This window comes from Dasypus novemcinctus, chromosome 21 (assembly GCF_030445035.2).
Source record: "Dasypus novemcinctus isolate mDasNov1 chromosome 21, mDasNov1.1.hap2, whole genome shotgun sequence".
NCBI classification, from domain to species: Eukaryota; Metazoa; Chordata; class Mammalia; order Cingulata; family Dasypodidae; genus Dasypus; species Dasypus novemcinctus.
Genome location: NC_080693.1, coordinates 69,312,434 through 69,332,367, shown reverse-complemented (window position 1 = coordinate 69,332,367; position 19,934 = coordinate 69,312,434). Strand labels below are relative to the sequence as shown.

At 39.7% G+C, this 19,934-nt stretch overlaps 1 protein-coding gene and 1 pseudogene across 1 annotated transcript in view; both read left to right on the top strand.

Annotated features, from left to right (window-relative positions):
- The window catches only part of PECAM1 (platelet and endothelial cell adhesion molecule 1), a 127,582-nt gene that overhangs the window by 20,431 nt on the left and 87,217 nt on the right, over nucleotides 1-19,934 (top strand). The window contains exon 2 of the mRNA XM_058284533.2: nucleotides 145-268. The gene's annotated coding sequence lies outside the window, so the exon portion shown is untranslated. The remainder of the gene's footprint in view (nucleotides 1-144; nucleotides 269-19,934) is intronic.
- LOC101437369 (mitogen-activated protein kinase kinase kinase 2-like) lies at nucleotides 9,237-12,118 on the top strand (annotated as a pseudogene).

Genomic DNA, 19,934 nt, shown 5'->3' with positions numbered 1-19,934 from the left:
AAAGGAGAAGGAACAATATTTAAGGAAATAATGGCTGAAAATTTCCCCACTCTCATGAAAGAACCACTGAGCCGCATTGGCTTCCCTGAGTTGTTGTGTTTTTTGATCTGTTTTCTTGTTGTTTTTTGTTTGTTTTCTTTTTAGGAGACTCTGGGAACCGAACCCAGGACCTCCCATGTGGGAAGCAGGTGCTCAAGTACTTCAGTCACATCCACTCCCCATTGCTGAGAATTCTTTTTTCTAGCAAAATTGTCCTTCAAATATTAAGGTGAGTGTAGCAGTTTGATATTGTGTATGGATTCCAAAAAAAGATATTGGATTATGTTTGTAAACTGGTTTGTTCCTCTGGGCATCTTAAATTATATTGGATTCAGAGGTTTCACTTTTGCTTGATTAAATGATGATTAAGGCTTTGATTGGGCCACATCATAGGATGTTGAGTCCCTGTCTTCTTGCTGGGCAGGGACTCACAGAGAAACCACACCACAGAGAAGGGAGTTTGGACTTTTGACCCTGGAGCCTGAGAAGTAAACACATAGAGAAGCAGATACACGAGCCAAGAAGTCTTAATTGGACATAGCAGAGGCCTTGGGAAGAGAGATGAGCTGTTTGCCTGATAGTCTACAGCTGGCCTTGTGGAGAGAGGCGCTGAGAGGAGCTGAGCCCAGAGAGAAAAAAGCCCAGGGAAGGGAGGAACCCAGGAAGCCTGAACCCTTGCAGCCATCTTGCTCCAACACGTGGCAACAGTCTTTGATGAGGGGAGTAACTTATGCTTTATGGCCTGGTAACTGTGGGCTTCTAAGCCAATAAATACCCTTTATAAAAGCTAACAAATTTCCAGTATTTTGCATCAGCGCCCCTTTGGCTGGTTAATACAGTGAGTTTTAAATATTCACAAATAAACAGAAACTAAGACAATTATAAAAAGTAATCCAGTTCTGCAGGAAGCATTAAAGGGCACCTTATAGCCCAAAAGAAAAAGACAGGAGAGAGAGGTTTGGAGAAGAGTATAGAAGGGAAGACTATCAGAAATGATAACTAAAAGAGTAAAAACACAGATAGAAATAAGATATGACATATGAAAGCCAAATAATAAAAGTAGAGGTAAATAATTCATTTACAGGAATATAATTGAATGTGAATGGATTAAACTCCCCAGTCAAAAGATATAGACTGACAGAATGGACTAAAAAATGAGCCATTCATCTGCTGCCTATAAGAGACTCACAACTCACCTTAGACTCAGGGATATAACCTGCTCCAAGTGAAAGATTGGAAGAAGATATTCCATGCAAACAGTTACCAAAAAAAAAAAAAGCAACGGTAGCTATTCTAGTATTAGACTAAATAGACTTTAAATGTAAAAAAGTTATAAGAGATGCAGAAGGCCATTAATAAAAGGGACAATCCACCAGAAAGAAGTGACAGTCATAAATATCTATGCAACTAACCAAGGTGCCCCAAAATATATGAAGCAAACTCTAGCAAAACGGAAGCGAGAAATAGACAACTCTACAATAATAGTTGGAGACTTGAACACACCACTCACATCATTAGGTAGAACAACTAGACAGGAGGTCAACAAGGAAACAGAGAATCTGAACAATGTGATAAATGAACTAGACCTAACAGATACATACAGAACATTGCATCCCAAATCAGCAGTTTATACATTCTTCTTAAGTGCTCATGGATCTTTCTCCAGGATAGACCACATGTTTGGTCACAGAGCAGGTCACAATAAATATAAAAAGATTGAAATTAAACAAAGCCCCTTCTGAGAGCATAATGAAATGAAGCTGGAAATTGAAAGACAGAAAAGGGGGAAATTCACAAATGTATGGAGGCTGAAAATGCACTCCTAACTAATCAATGGGACAAAGAAGAAATTTTAAGATGATTAGTAAATATACTGATACATATGAAAATAAGAACAAAATGTATCAAAACTTATGGGATGCAGCAAAGGCAGTGCTGAGAGGTAAATTTATAGCTTTATCTGCCTATTAAAAAAAAAAAAGAAAGAGCCAATATCAAAGACCTAACTGAGAACCTGGAGGAACTAGAAAAAGAACAGCAAATATCCAAAGCAAGCAGAAGGAAAGAAATAATAAAGATTAAAGCAGGGAAGTGGACTTGGCCCAATGGATAGGGTGTCCATCTTCCACATGGGAGGTCCGCAGTTCAAACCCCGGGCCTCCTTGACCCATGTGGAGCTGGTCAATGCACAGTGCTGATGCATGCAAGGAGTGCCATGCCACGCAGGGATGTCCCTCGTGTAGGGGAACCCCACATGGCAAGGGATGTGCCCCATAAGGAGAGCTGCCCAACGTGAAAGAAAGTGCAGCCTACCCAAGAAAGGCACCGCACACACGGAGAGCTGATACAACAAAATGACTCAACAAAAAGAAACATAGATTCCCAGTGCTGCTGATAAGGATAGAAGTGGTTACAGAAGAACACACAGCAAATGGACACAGAGCAGACAACTTGGGGGAGGGAGGGGAGAGAAATAAAAAACAAAAACAAACAAAAAGATTAGAGCAGAAATGAATAAAACTGAAAAAAAAAATAGAGAAAATCAGTAGAACCAAAAGCTGGTTCTTTGAGAAGATCAATAAAATTGACAAACCCTTAGCTAGACTAGCAAAGAAAAAAGAGAGAAGCAAATAAAATCAGAATTGCAAGGGAGATGTTACAGTTGACCCCACAGAAATAAAAAGGATCATAAGAGGATATTATAAGAATTGTATGCCAGCAAATTAAACCACCTAGAAATGCACAAACAACCTAGACTAGACACTACAAGAAATACAAGAACTCAACAAACCAATCACATTGAAAGAAATTGAATCAGTCATTAAAACTCTTCAAAAAAGAAAAGTCCAGAACCAGATGGCTTCACAGGTGAATTCTACCAAGCATTTAGAGAAGAATTAACACCAATCCTGTTTAAACTCTTCCAAAAAATTGAAGAGGAGGGAAAACTACCCAATTACCCAATTGAAGCCAATATCACCCTAATACCAAAGTCATACAAAGATACTACAAGAAAAAAAAATTACAGACATCTAATGAACATAAATGCAAAATTCAGCCACCTTTCTGGATAAAAACACTTCAGAAGGTAGGAATAGAAGGACAGTTCCTCAATATGAGAAGGGGCATCTATGAAAAACCCACAGTTAATATCATTCTCAGTGGGAAAAGTTTGAAAGCTTTCCCTCTAAGATTGGGAATAAGACAAGGACGCCCATTGTCACCACTGCTATTCAACATTGTGCTAGAAATTCTAGCTAGAGGAATTAGATAAGGAAAAAAAAAAAAAAGACTTCCAAATAGGAAAAGAGGAAGTAAAACTTTTACTATTCATGAATGACATGAGCCTATACTTAAAAAATTCCAAAATTCCTACGACACAGCTACTTGAGCTAATAAACAAGTTCAGCAAACTGGTAGGATGCAAGATCAACACACAAAAATCACTAGTATTTCTGTACACTAGAAATGAACAATCTGGAAATCAGGAAAAAACAAACTCCATTTCCAATAGCAACAAAAGACTCAAACCCCTAGGAATCAATTTAACCAAAGATGTACAGGACCTATATTCAGACAACTACAAAACAGTGCTAAAAGAAATCACTGAAGACCTAAACAAATGGAAACACATTCTGTGTTATTAAATTAGAAGACTAAATATCATAAAGATATCAACCTTACCCAAACTGATTTACAGATTTAACGCAATACCAATCAAAATTCCAAAAGTCTACTTTACAAAAATAGAAAAGGCAATTACCAAATTTATTTGGAAGGGGAAGTACACCTGAATAGCCAAAAACATCTTTAAAAAGAAAAGTGATTTGGGAAGCAGATGTGGCTCAACCAATTGGGCTCCTGTCTACCATATGGGAGGCCCTGGGTTCACTTTCCAGGGCCTCCTTGTGAAGGCAAGCTGGCCTGCACCTGCAGAGAGCTGACAGCCTGCACCCCCGGAGAGCTGATGGCCTGTGCCCGCCGAGAGCTGGCACAGCAAGATGATGCAACAGAGGGAGACAAGCAGACACAGAAGAATGCACAGGGAATGGACACAGAGAGCAGACAGCAAGCAAGCAGCAAGGGGGGGGTATATAAATAAAATCTTAAAAAAAAAGAAGCGTGATTTGGGAGATATTTCGCTGCCTGACCTTGAAACATATTACAAAGATACAAGGATCAAAACAGCATGGTATTGGCGTAAAGATAGACACATTGATCAGTGGAATAAAATATTGAGAGTCCAGAAATAGATGCTCACCTCTATGATCAAGTGGTTTTTTATAACCCTAACAAGTCTGTGTTACAGGACAAAACAGTCTCTTCCACAAATGGTGCTGGGAGAACTGGATATCCATAAACAAAAGATTGAAAGAGAAACCCTATATCACTCACTGTACAGGAATCAACTCAAAATTGATCAAAGACCTAAATATAAAGGCCAAGAACCTAAAACTACTAGAAGAAAATGTAGGGAAACATCTTCAAGATCTTGTGGTAGGTGCTGATTTCTTGGAACTTATACCCAAAGCACATGCAACAAAAGAAAAAATAGATCAATGGGACCTCCTCAAAATTAAACACTTTTGCACCTAAAGGAATTTTGTAAAAGGGGTGAAAAATACCCATGATATATATATAAAGAGGTGCTACAACTCAGTGATAAAAAGACAAATAACCTGATTTTAAAAATGGGCAAAAGACTTGAATAGACATTTGTCCAAAGAAGAAATACAAATAATGAAAAAACACATGAAATTTCAACTTCACTAGCAGTTAGGGAAATGCAAATCAGAGCTACAATTAGATGTCATTTCATACCTATTACAATGGCCACTATTAAAAAGACAGAAAACTACAAGTGTTGAAGAGGATGTGTAGAGAGAGGAACACTTATTCAATATTTTTGGGAATGAAGAATTGTACAGCACTGTGGAGGGTTGTCTGGCAGTTCCTAAGGGAGTTGAATATAGATCTGTCATGTGACCCTGCAATACCACGACTGGGTATATATCCAGAAGACCTGAGAGCAGTGACACGAACAGACACCTGTACACTGATGTTCACAGTGGTGTTATTCACTACTGCCAAAAGATAGAACCAACCAGGTGTCCATCAACCAATGAATGGATAAACAAACCATGGTGTCTACACATGATGGAATATTATACAGCTGTAAGAAGAAATGAAGTTGTGAAACATGACAACATGGATGAACCTGGAGGACATTATGTTGAGTGAAGCAAGCCAGACACAAAAGAACAAATACTGTATGATTGTGCTATTATGGGCTAAATATATTGTGTAAACTCATGGAGTTAATAGCTAGAATATAGGTTAACGGAAAGTAGAATGAGTTTAGAGAATGAAAAGCTGAGGTTTAATCTGTGCAGAATTGGTTAAAAGCTTGTTCATAAATCTTTGGAAATGACTAGAAATGATGATAGCACATCATAGTGTTTATAACTAGCAGCGCTAATATATGGGTATGACAGTGGTTGAAAGAGAAAGTCTAAGGTCATGTGTATTACTAGAAGGAAAGTTAAAAAAGAAATGTAACATAGGACTGTATAGTATAGCAAAACCTCATGTGAAGTATGAAATGGGTAATATTGCATTTATAAGCTTGTTTTTCTTTGAAACTGATCAAATGTATGTTAATGTTGCAAGATGTTAATATCAGGCAAAAATATAACAAAAGCAAAATATGAATAGTAGTGTATAGTAAAATATTAATAATTTTCCATTAAGGGTGGAAAAAAAAGGAAATATACTAAATGAAAGAAACTAGACGAAAGCTTTTATATATTGTTTTACTCCATCTATACAGAATATAAATGCAAATAAATTAGAAAGACAGAAACAGAATAGCAGTTATGTATGGCATGTATCTCTCTCAATAGAGAGAGATTGAGAGGTGATTATTAAGGGGTAGAATTTTTTTTTGTTTATCTGTTTTTTATTTATTCCTATTATTATTGGAATAATGAAAATGCTCTAATAATGACTGAAGTAATGAATGCACAACTATGTGATTATGCCAAATCCAGTACTTGTATACTTTGGATGGATTGTATGCTTTATTAATATGTATCAATAAAATTGATTAAAAATACATTAGAGACACATAACAGCAGATTTTAAATGTTAGAAGAATGGATAAGTGAATTTGAAGAAAGAGCATTTGAACATGAGAAGATAGGAAGACAGTGAAGTGGATGTGGCTCAAACAGTTGGGCCACTGCCTACCACATGGGTGGTCCCAGGTTCAGTTCCTGGTACCTGCTAAGGAAGATGAACAAGATAGTGAGCTGATGTGATGGGATGATATAACAGGCTTGTGCAGAGAGCTGATGCAACAAGATGACACAACAAAGAGATACAGGGAGGAAAACACAATGAAAGATATAACAAGCAGGGAGCAGAGGTGGCTTAAGCAATTAGGTGCCTCCCTCCCACATAGGAGTTCTTGGATTCAGTTCTCAGTGCCTCCTAAAAAGAAGATGAGCAGACATTGAGTGCAAACAACAGGGGATGGAGGGAAATAAATAAAATAAATCTTAAAAAAAAAAAAAGAGGACAGAGAAAAAAATGCCAAAAAAAATCGAACAGGATCTCAGGGAATTGAATGACAACAAGAAATGCACAAACATACATGTTACAGATGTCCCAGAAGGAAAAGAGAATGGAAAAGGGGTAGAAAGAATATCTGAGGAAATACTGAATGAAAGTTTCCCAACCCTTATGAAAGACATGAAACCAATATTTAAGAACGACAATATACTCAAACAGAATAAATACACATAGACCAGCTCTAAGACATCTACCATTCAGAATGTCAAAGACCAAAGATACAGAGAGTATTTTGAGAGCAGCAGGAGGAAAACCAATGTATTACTTACAAGGAGCTTCAACAAGGCTAAGAGCCCATCTCTTATTAGAAGCCATGGAGGTGAGAAAGCAGTGGTAAGTTAATATACTGAAAGAGAAAAATGCCAGCCAAGCATGTATTATCAGGCAAAACTGTCCTTCAGAAATGAGGGCTAGTTTAAAGTCGTTACCAGCCAAACAAAAACTGAGGGAATATGTTACTAAGAGACCAAATCTACAAGATATATTAAAAGGTGTGTAACAACCTAAAGGGAAATGATAAGGGCAAGAGCACTCCAGAAGAGTGTAGAATTGAAGAACATAAGTAAGAGAATCTGAAAGGGTTAAAAGACAGACAATAGTAAGATATGACAACAGAAAGCCAAGGGACTAAATAGATGAAGTAAATAATGCCTTTATAGTAGTAACACTGAAAGTTAATAGATTGAACTCCCCAATTAAAATATATAGACTGATAGAATGGATAAAAAAGCATGAGCCATCTATTTGTTGTCTACAAGAGACTCATCTTATATGCAAGGATGATCAGGCTGAAAGTAAAAGGTTGCAGAAAGATATTCCATGCTAATAGCTACATATAAAGAAAGGAGTGACACTAATATTGAATAAAATAGATTTTACATGCAAAACTGTTATATGAGATGAAGAAGGTTACTATATATTAATAAGAGGGACAATTCACCAAGAAGAAATAACAATAATAAATATTTATACACCTAACATTTGTGCTTCAAAATACATCATGGAATGTATAAGTGTCTCTACAATAATAGCGGAGACTTAAACATTCCACCCTCAGCATTAGATAGAACATCTGGACAAAGGATAAATAAGGAAACTGAGCTTGAATAATATGATAAGTGAACTAGACCTTGTAGACATTTATAGAGCATTACACTCCAAAACAACACGACGTTCTTCTCAAGTGCTCATGGATCTTTCTCCAGGATAGACCATATGCTGGGACGTAAGTCAGATCTCAATAAATTTAACAACACTGAAGTTATACAAAACACTTTCTCTGATTATAATGGAATAAAGTTGGAAATTAGTAACAGGTGGAAAAAGAGAAAATTCACAGATATAGGAAGATTAAGCAATACACTCAAATAAGTGAGTCAGAGAAGAAATTGTAAGAGAAATCAGTAAATACCTCAAAACAAATGAAAATGAGAACATAATGTATCAAAACTGATGGGATATGGGATCTAAGCCCTCTTTCAATTAGAGGCAGAGTGCGCATTACCACCCCAAAATCCTCAGGATTGGGAAATGAACAAGGGACTATGTTGGAAACTGAGGCACAGTGGCCTCACAAGGAGAGACGTGCTGTTTCCATGGCTATGCTTGCAACCTAAGGAATACGGTAATTAAGAGTTCCCAGCAATACAGGATGAAGCTGTTAAAGGCTGAAAGAAAAGATGAGCAGATATACTTTGTAGTTAGATAGAACATTTAGACTTTTCCTTGAGATAAGATTTTTTTAGTTCCTTAGATTATGAGTAATGCTAATAGTTGACTGCGTGCTTGTTCTCACATAGACTGGGATATATAGAGAGCCCCTTGTAAACAATAAAGTTGTCTGACGAGTCTCTACTCACAGACCCCCTGATCCCAGATCTCTCTCTTTTTCTTTTTGTTTCATTCTCCTTTTTCTCTTTCTTTCATTCCCGATACCCTTTGGGCCCAAAGCTCCAACAGGACTAGAGTAGACTTATTGTTATTCTACTATAGACTTACTGGTATTCTAGCAGTGTAAGAACTTTTGTCATTGACGTGGAGGCAGTGGCCACAGGAGATTCTGAGGGGAAGGAGGGAGAAAATAGATTAATAGGGGGGCGTTGTTGGGTTATTGGAATTGTCCTGCACGATGTTGCAATGACAGATACAGGCATTTATATATTTTGTCATAACATACAAAATTGCACAGGACAGAGTGTAAACTATAATCCACGATTAGTGGCAGGGCTTCAATGTGAGTTCATCAATTTTAAGAAACATACCACACTATTGAAGGATTCTGTTAAGGTGGTAAAGTGGGAGGCGGAGGAATTGGGGTATATGGGCATGCCCTACATTTTTTATGTAACATTTATGTAATGTAAAGTTTCTTTAAAATAAATAAAGTAAAAACAAAAAACAACTGAATGGGATAGAGGGTCCCGGGGTCAGGGGCAATGGGAACCACGGCAGGGGCTGTGCCTCTGCGGCCGCAGTGTCGCCCCTCCGCCCCTTCTCCAGCCTCCAGAGGGGCCCCTCTCCCTCCTCCCTTCCCTAGTTTTCACATTGTGGAGCGGTTTGCCGTGATGGATGATCAGCAAGTTTGAACTCAATCATGCAAGATTTCGCTGTTCATAAGGCCAGTCGACCAGCATTTACCCTTACAGGGAACTAGAAAAACAAAATCAACATCACGAAGACACCCCGGAACAAACAAACACCAGAATGATGTTCGAGTCAAATTTGAATGAAGGGAGGGAAAAAAAATCCTTCAGTTTCTTAGGCCAACTAAACTGGAAGATCTGAGGTCTGAAGCTAAAATTGCCTTTGGTCAGCCAATGGCTCTACATTAGGCTAATAACGAGTTGGTAATTCCCTTAACTACTCAAAATGACTTGGACAAACTGTGGAACTGCTTGGTGGTAGTACTCATATGAAGTGCCTCCAGATATTATTTGTAATAAATGGATGTTCACAGGCTACTAATTTAAAACCAGTGCCATCACTAGAAGATTTGGATAACCCAGTATTTGGAGCAAAGAAGGAAAGCAGCTTTCTGTAACAGGTCCCACTAGCAGAGACAGAAGTTCTCCTCCCCCAGGATACAATCCAGATAATTACACCAGGCTGCCTGAAGGGGTTGTTTACTAGAAATCGACAGTGAGGGAGAGTTCATTCCAGAGAGCAGGGACCAAACACTGGATCCCGAAAATTCTGGCTTAGAAAGCTGCCCATCACTTGATAGTCCTTTGGGTGGAGAGAGCTATCTAAAATCCCAAATGCCGAGGGCACAGAGCTATCCAGATAGTCATCCAGAATTTTCCGACTATGATTTTGGAAAAGGAGGAACGTATCCAAGCATCACCATCAAGACCACAGTGATGTGGTGAAACTTTTCCAAGAGCGTGGGGCCTTTCGGGCCAGCTTCTGGCGTCCTGGGAGTTCTGGTCCAACCCATCGTTCCTTCAGTACTAGCAGCAGAAGCAGTCTCTCTCTCTCTTTTAAACTTTACTTTGTACATTTAGTAATTGAACATACAAACAACAATTTAAAAAGAAAAAGAAAACACAGGAAAGTGGCCGTGGCTCAACTGATAGAGCATCTGCCTACCATATGGGAGGGTCCAGGGTTCGATACCCAGGGCCTCCTGACCTGTGTGGTGAGCTGGCCCACATGCAGTGCGGATGTGCACAAGGAGTGCCCTGCCACGCAGAGGCGCCTCTGCGTAGGGGTGCCCCACGTGCTAGGAGTGTGCCCTGCAAGGAGGGCCCCCCTCCAGCATGAAAAAAGTGCAGCCTGCCCAGGAGTGGAACCACACACACGGAGAGCTGATGTAGCAAGGTGACACAACAAAAAAGAAACACAGTTTCCTGGTGCCACTGAGGGTGCAAGTGGACACAGAAGTACACACAGTGAGTGGACACAGCAGACCACAGCGGGGGCGGGGGGGGGGGGGGAAGGGAGAGAAATAAATAAAATAAATCTTAAAGATAAGAAAACACAGTTGGGGAAGCAGACGTGGCTCAACTGATAGAGTGTCCGCCTACCAACTCTAGAAATGATCCCTGAAAGTATAGTCTTTGTCCACCTACCATATGGGAGGTCCAGGGTTCAAACCCAGGGCTCCTGGCCTGTGTGGTGAGCTGTCTCATGCCGTGCACAAGGAGTACCGTGCCACGCAGGGGTGTCCCTTTCGTAGGGGAGTCCAATGCGCAAGGAGTGCACCACGCATTGAGCCGTCCTGCGCACAGAAAGCGCAGCCCTCCCAGGAGTGGCACCGCACACACGGAGAGCTGACGCAGCAAGATGACGCAACGAAACGAGACATAGATTCCTGGTGCCGCCAAGAATGCAAGTAGACACAGAAGAACACACAGCGAAGGACACAGAGAGCATTCAATGGGGGTGGGGGGAGAAGAAATAAATAATAAAATAATTCTTCAAAAAAAAAGAAAACACAGTTAATAAAAACATACATTTCTCAATTAAATGTTCTGGACATACATAAAACATTTTTAAAAAATCATACAATATGTTACACAATATATCTGGTACATAGTAACACAATCATACAGTGTTTGTCCTTTTGTGTCTGGCTTGTGGAAGCAGTACCTTTACCCCAGAGTACGATGAGAGTCGAATAAGAAGGGGAAATGATATAGACAATCCTAATTTGACTGTCATGGACATCAGCCCACCCAGTTGCTCACCTGATGCCCCAACCATCTGGAGATTGGGCAAACTGCTTGGCCAGGGAGCCTTTTAGGGTTCACCTCTGTTACGATGTTGATACAGGAAGAGAATTGGCTGTTAAACAAGTTCAGTTTGACCCTGATAGCCCTGAGACCAGCAAGGAAGTATATGCCCCTGAGTATGAAATTCATTTGTTGGAAAACTTGCTGCATGAGTGAATTGTTTGGTATTATGGCTGCTTGAGGAACCCCCTGGAATACATGCCAGGGGGGTCAACTAAGGACCAATTAAAGGCATATGGAGCTCTTACTGAGAATGTGACTAGGAAAACACCTGCCAGATTCTGGAAGATGTCCATTATTTGCACAGTCATATGATTGTACATAGAGACATCAAAGGCACAAATGTTCTGTGAGATTCTACAGGCAATGTCAAACTGGGAGATTTGGGAGCCAGCAAACGTCTTCCGACCATCTGTCTCTCTGGGACAGGAATGAAGTCTGTCACAGGCACACGGTACTGGATGAGCCCTGAAGTAATTAGTGGAGAAGGCTACAGCAGAAAAGCAGACATCTGGAGCGTAGGCTGTATTGTGATAGAAATGCTTACTGAAAGGCCTCCTTGGGCTGAATTAGAGGAAATGGCTGCCATCTTTAAAATCACCATTCAGCCAATAAACCCAAGGCTGCCACCTCATGTCTCAGACTCTACTCAAAATTTCTGCAAAAGGATTCTTGTAGAGGTTAAACTGAGACCATCAGCTGATGAACTCTGAAGGTCCTTTTTGTGCATTATCACTAGTAGCCAGTAATCTACCCTGTGCCCCTACCCAGCCCCCAACTATTCATTCACCTTCTCTCTGACTGCACTTTTCTTTTGCATAAAAAAGAGAGATGGGAGAGAAAAAAAGACAAGAGAGAAAGTATTTCTCTTGATTCTTGGTTACATTTGTTTAATAATAATAGTATCCTAAATTTTTTATATTTAGTCTTTTTTTCCCTTACAAGAACTTGAAACTTAAAAAAAATTTTTTTTCGTAATGTACTGATGTGGTTCAGAGAGATAAAGCACTTTAATACATAGTAACTTTTTAGTAAAAACAAATTATTTGGAATACCTAAAGATTTTAGAGTCTTTCCTGATGTCATTGACATATTTGTAGTGATGGAGGAGAAGTGGAAAACAAGAAGAAAATTATGTATTATTTGTAGTTTTTAGTGATAGTATTTAAAATAGACCCTTATTTTGGGGGTTGGGCCCTAAAACATGAGGTTAGGGTAGGTACTCAAAGAATAGAGTCCATCTATGTCCATATTCTTTGTATCTTAACCTCTGTTTGCTAAGTTTTTTGCTCAGTAGGAATGTTTATTTGTTAATCATAACCAGTATAAATAAGCAAATATACTATAATAGATCCATGTTACTGGAATCTGTAATTTCAAGAGATAGCTTTCTGCTTTAAAAAAGAAAAATCTATTTTATTTTTAAAGCAGATATGGGGAGTCAGTAGAACAAGTCCAAAATAAAATACAAAAAGGAGATTGTTCTCTTTAAGTGTTGTGAGTAGAGGAGACATTTACTAGTCAACAGAAATCATGAAAAAGAGAGCTCAGTGTTATTAAATGTGCTTTAAACTATGTTCTTCATTTGAGGGGAAAGTGTCAAAATGAAGGGAAAAGAGAAATATTCAAAACCATGTTTGCTATCTTCTTATTTCTAGTTCCTGATTCACCGTAGATAAAATTCTCTGGGAAATAAGAGTTCAGTCCAGATGATCCAAGTTTTAAAGCTATTATCATGAAACGGAAACCTTATTCTTTGGATCACAGAATAAGTACCTCAAAAAGCAGTGTCATGCAAAATAGTGATTCCCAGTGTAGGATGGGATAGGAGATTTCATTTCCCATTTGGCAAAACCTGGAAACATTTTTGGTTGTCAAGCTCGGGAGATGTTACTGGCATCTAGTGGGTAGAGGCCAGGAATATACTAAAACAACTGTAAGGTGCAGGAACAAGCCCCCAGTCCCACCCCCACAATGAAAATTATCTGGCTCAAAATGAGAAACCCTGAGGAAAATATTCCCGTTATAACCAGAAAATAGACATCTGCAGATGGAGTTCCTTGCCAAAAAAAAAAAAAGTAACTCTTAAAGAAAAAGTGATATAATTAAAAAATGAGGATTTTACAAGAGCAGATACCATGATTTCAAGTCAAGAGTGAATGACCTCAACGAATAGCAATCTCTTCCTTACCTGCTGCGCATGACACCCAAATGAGTAACTCTTCCATTTTAGAAACAAAATGAACTTGAACACTGAGTCTATTGAGCTCAGCCACCTGTATATTCTTTCCTCAAATATCAATTTATAATTGTGGAAAAAGAAAAGCGTATCAAAAGAAAGTATTTACTACTTAACAGGAAGGTTAAAAAACTGCCACCTATTTCTAGCTACAATGTTTCCATTAGCAAGGATATTAAATGGAGGGAGAACCTGGGAAATGTCCCACTATCTCTAACAGAATTGTGCTCCTGAAAAATATGAATGACAGTAATTTGGCCACTTTCAATTTTTTTTCAGCATTTTAAAGCAAGTTCTAAGTACTTTCTTTCGAAAGATCTAGAAAAAGAATAGTCGTCCTGAAGTCCCTAAATGTGATGACTGTGGGATTCAAAGGGACTCAGGTATTGTTATTTCTGCCAAAAAAGATCATCCTTTAGGGACTCTTAAAATACTGTTTCTGGAGTTAGGTAGATCTCATTTTACTGTATCAAGGTCCTTCCTGGCATTCCCAATAGGAATATTTGAAATGTTGCTGGTTAGTCTGAGAAGAAGTCAAAGTAGTTGTCAAAGGATCTCCCAACCACACTCTTGTAATCAAAGGGAGCAGCTTGCAAGGAATAACAAGAATTAGTTGTGTTCCCACCCCTCTCCACCCTGTCCCTTGGAAATCAAGGGTCAAATCTTGTACTGGAAATGTAAACCCCAAGTGTGTGTATCTGTTATAATTACTTTGTATTTTTGATGAGTAAGGGCGTCTCTTCTACTGGAGCAAATTCATGGTGTTGGCCAATCTCATTTCCTGTGTTTCCCTGTCTTCTGTGATTATGATTTCCCTTTGGCTCAGTTTTGGTCTGTCAGGGTAACCAGCAGTGCAGGGTGTAAGACAATTGCTTTATTTTATAGGGAAATCTGGGAAGTTGTGAAACCCAAAGCAAAACTGTTTTTCCTCACAATCTCCTTTTGCTTCTCTAAATGCTATAGAAAATAAGGGTACCTGCAAAGAAACTACTACTTTAACACTGCTGCAGAAGAGCTTTGCTTATAAGAATAAAACATAGCTATGGGAAGATGATGTTCTTTATATAAAGACTTAGAAATGGACTCAGTTTATAGAATTATATGAAATGTGATCTCTCTTCATTTCAAACAAGTTGTGAAGCTACCAAAAACCACAAAAGAAGTTTATATATATATAAAACACTGCTAGAACAACAACAACAAAAAATCCCTTAAAGATGAGGATGTAAGGTATGGAAGACCAGAAGTAAATTAAAAGAAGAAAATTTGAAAGGAAGCACATTTATCAGGGGCAGTTAAATATAACACTCCATTTTTCTTCGTTCTAATTATGGTGTGGATCAACAAATGAAATCTGAGCTTTTTCAGATGACTGTAAATGTATTTTGATTTTTAAATGCACAATAAGTTTTCTAATATTTCTTTGCTGAGTCTGGAAAATGACTAGACTACTGACTTTGTGCCTTTAAAATGCATCCTGCTTTGACAGTGGCAGACTTTCTGTGCTGGAGGAAATTTACCTGCAGTCTAATGTGCTTTCAGGAAATATCTTTTTACTTAGACCTTGAGGTATTCAAAGTGGCATGACTTAGGCTTGAACTAAATATAAGGTCTTTAACATAAATAATTTGTTTTGAATAAAAGGGCTGAAAACAAATTTAAAAAAATATATGGAATGCAGCAAAGGCAGTACTGAGAGGGAAATTTATAGCCCCCAATCCTTATATTAAAAAAGAAGAAAGTTAAAATCAAAGACCTAACTGAACACCTGGAGGAACTAGAAAAAGAATAGCAAATCAATCCCATTTGCTAAAGAAGGAAAAAAAATAATAAAGTATAGAGCAGAAATAAATGAAAGGGAGAATAGAAAAATAATAGGGAAAATCAACAGAACTAAAAGTTGGCTCTTTGAGAAGATCCACAAAATTGATAAACCCTTTAACTAGATTAACAAAGAAAAAAGGAGAGAAGGTGCAAATAAATAAAATCATAAATGAGAAGGGCGGCATTACTACTGATCCAGCAGAAACAAAAGAGATCATAAGAGAATATATAAACAACTGCATGCCAACAAACTAGATAACACTGATGAAATGGACAAATTTCTGGAAACACATGAACAAATCATACTGACCCTAGAAGAAATAAAAGAGCTCAGCAAAACAATCACAAGTAAAGAAATTGAAAGAGTCATCAAAAACCTCCCCAAAATGAAAAATCAGCACCAAATGGCTTCATAGGTGAATTCTACCAATCATTTAAAGAAGATCTAATACCAATCTTGCTCAAGCTCTTCAAAAAAACTGAACAGGAGGGAGGAGAACCAGCAAGATGGTGGTGGAGTAAAGAGCTCCTAGAGTCAGCTCCTGCTACAGGGCAGTTAGCAAACACCCAGAGCTCTCTGGAGCTAGCTGAAGCACCAGTTTGGGGGCTCCAGGAAGCCAGAAGAGCATCCTGCAACATCCTTGAAGGAGTGGAAGGAGGAGGCTGCCCATCTGCAGAGAAGACTCGTGAGTAGAGCGCTCCATGACCCAGAGGCCAGTGTCCATCCTCCACTGGAGGCACAAGTCGCCTCGGGAGCTGTTCCACAGCTGGAATGAAAGCTCCACTTGCCAAAAATGGGGGAGGTAGAGACGGTTGGGCACTAATTTCAGCTACTGATGAGTAAATACAGCGGGCTGAGAACAGCTAAAGTTTGAGCCTGTCCAAGTCAGAAAGAGGCTGGGAGCCGCCATCTAAACTCTGCGCCTGGACAAGCGGAAGCGGGGCGGACTGGAAATCGCAGTGCTGGTGGGGACTGGCTTCTTCCCATCCAGATCATATTGCAGGTCTAGCCTAGGTCCCAGTGCCACCTCCATCGGGGAGGAAGCTGTGGGGACCTATGCCAGCCTCTCCAGGAAATTACCAGCTAAGCCGTGGAGGCTGGTGATTATCCTAGTCTGGCAGCAAGAGCCACCCCAGGAGCTGTTCTGTGACAGGAATTGGAAGCTCCATTTCCCAGAAGGGGAGGAGGAGATGGTTGGCTGCCAATTTTGGCTACTGATTGGGAGACTTGACTGGCTAAGATATAACCCTGGAAACAGCTGGGGTGTGAACCAGCCCAAGTCAGAAAGAGGCCAGTAGCTGCCATGCTGACTCTGCCCCCAGCCTGAGGGGAAGCCGGGCTGACTGAAACTCTCAGTGTCCTGAGGAACCAGTTTTTTTCATGCAGATCAGCCTGCAGCCCACTTAGGCTTCAGCCCCGTTTCTGGTGGGGAGGAGGCTGAAGAGCCCTGCATCAACCTATACAGGTAACTACAGGTAAATTTGGCTGGCATAGACTGAAAATCAGAAGTCTACCAGGGCAACTGCAGTCATATTGGGCCCACACTGCATAGACTGCTGCCCACACCTGCAGCTCCATCCCTGCCCCAGGAAGGGGAGAAAGGGATGTGAAGCTTCATCAATCTCTCTGGGTAACTGCAGTCTAGGCCTGCACCTGGATTATTCCACATAGCTGTGACTCTGTCCCTACCCCTGGCAAAGGAGAAGGTAGATGAAGCTTCATTGGTCCCTTGTGAAATGAGGGCAGCTTGAGCCACCACAGCTTATAGCATCAACTACAGGAGCTTGGCTTCTACTGCACAACCAGCAAGGGAGAAAGGATAGGAAGTCCTAAACTAAAGAGAAAAACTACACCCAGAATAAATACTCTAGTAAGCCAGATGTGAAGACACCAACAAAAAATTACAATCCACACCAAGAAACAGGAAGCTATGGTCCAGTTAAAGGAACAAGATAAGCCTCCAGATGACATAAAGGAGTTGAGACAACTAATTATAGATGTTCAAACAAATCTCCTTCATAAATTCAATGAGATGGCTAAAGAGATTAAGGATATTAAGAAGACATTGGGGTGGCGGACTTGGCCCAGTGATTAGGGCATCCGTCTACCACATGGGAGGTCTGTGGTTCAAACCCTGGGCCTCCTTGACCCTTGTGGAGCTGGTCCATGTGCAGTGCTGATGCGCGCAAGGAGTCCCCTGCCATGCAGGGGTGTCCCCGCGTAGGGGAGCCCCACGCGCAAGGAGTGCGCCCTGTAAGAAGAGCTGCCCAGCGCCAAAGAAAGTGCAGCCTGCCTAAGAATGGTGCTGCCCACATGGAGAAATGACACAACAAGATGACACAGCAAAAAGAAACACAGATTCTCGTGCCACTGACAACAACAGAAGTGGACAAAGAAGACACAGCAAAAAGACACAGAGAACAGACAACCAGGGTGGGGTGGGGAGGAAGGGGAGAGAAATCAATCAATCAATAAATCTTAAAAAAAAAAAGACATTGGATGAGCACAAAGAAGAATTTGAAAGCATACATAGAAAAAAGGCAGATCTTATGGGAATGAAAGATACAATAAATGAAATTTTTAAAACATTGGAATTCTATAATAGATTTGAGGAGGCAGAAGAGGATTGGTGAGCTTGAAGAAATGGCCTCTGAAAGTGAACATACAGAACAGATGAAGAAAAGAATGGAAAAAATTGAACAAGTTCTCAGGGAACTAAATGACAGCAAAAGAAGTGCAAACATATGTGTCATGGGTGTCCCAGAAGGAGGAGAGAAAGGAAAAGGGGCAGAAAGAATATTTAAAGAAATAATGTTAAAAAATTTCCCAACCCTATTGAAGGATATAGATATACCTGTCCAAGAAGCACAATGTACTCCCATCTGAAAAAATCCAAAGAGACCAACTCCAAGACACATACTCATCAGAATGTCAAAGACAAAGAGAGAATTCTGAGAGCAGCAAGAGAAAAGCAATGCATAACATGTAAAGGATATCCAATAAGATTAAGTGCTGATTTCTCACCAGAAACCATGGAGGCAAGAAGACAGTGGTTTGATATATTTAAGATACTGTAAGAGAAAAACTTTCAGCCAAGAATCTTATATCCAGCAAGACTGTCTTTCAAAAATGAGGGTGAAACTAGAATATTCACAGATAAACAGAAACTGAGAGAATTTCTAAGCAAGAGACCAGAATTTCAGGAAATACTAAAGGGTGTGCTAGAGCCTGAAAAGAAAAGACCGGAGAGAGGGGCCTAGAATAGAGTCTAGAAATGAAGATTATATCAATAAAAGTAACTAAAAGTATCAAAAGAGTGATGAAAATAAAATATGACAGGGAAACGGACTTTGGCCCAGTGGTTAGGGCATCCGTCTACCATATGGGAGGTCCGCGGTTCAAACCCCGGGCCTCCTTGACCGGTGTGGAGCTGGCCATGCGCAGTGCTGATGCGCGCAAGGAGTGCCGTGCCACGCAAGGGTGTCCCCCGCGTGGGGGAGCCCCACGCGCAAGGAGTGTGCCCGTGAGGAAAAGCCGCCCAGCGTGAAAAGAAAGAGCAGCCTTCCCAGGAATGGCGCCGCCCACACTTCCCATGCCGCTGCCGACAAAGAAACAAGACGCAGCAAATAGACACCAAGAACAGACAACCAGGGGAGGGGGGGAAATTAAATAAATAAATAAATCTTTAAAAAAATAAAAAAAATAAAAAATAAAATAAAATATGACAGACAAAAGTCAAATAATCAGGAATAAACTTAACCAATGATGTAAAGCACTTGTATTCAGAAAACTGCAACTCAATGTTAAAACAATCAAAAAAGTCCTAAATAAGTGGAAGAACATTCCATACTCACAGACTGGAAGACTAAATATCATTAAGATGTCAATTCTACTCAAATTGATACACAGATTTAATGCAATCCTGATAAAAACTCCACCAGCATTGAAGAAAAAATTGAAAACACAATCATTACATTTATTTGGAAGAGTAAGGAGTCCTGAATAGCCAGAAACATCATAAAAAGGAAAAGTGAACCCTCATCTCCAGACTTTAAATCATAATATCTACCTATAGTGGTAAAAACAGCATGGTACTAGCATAAAGACAGACATAAGAGACCAATGGAACCAAACTGATGGTTCAGAAACAGACCCTCACAGGTATGGTCAAGTGATTTTTGACTAGCCTGTCAAACTCACACAGCTCAGGCAGAACAATCCATTCAACAAATGGTGCTGAAAGAATTGGATATCCATAGCCAAAAGAAGGAAAGAGGACCCCTATCTCACATCTTATCCAAAAATGAACTCAAAATGGATAAAAAACCTAAAAATAAAAGCAAGAACATAAAACTTCTATAAGAAATATTGGAAAATATCTTCAAGACCTGGTGGTAGGTGGTGGATTCTTAAAGGAGATAAGAGAAGGACTGAGTGGACTACTGATGTTTAATGTATGTAGAAG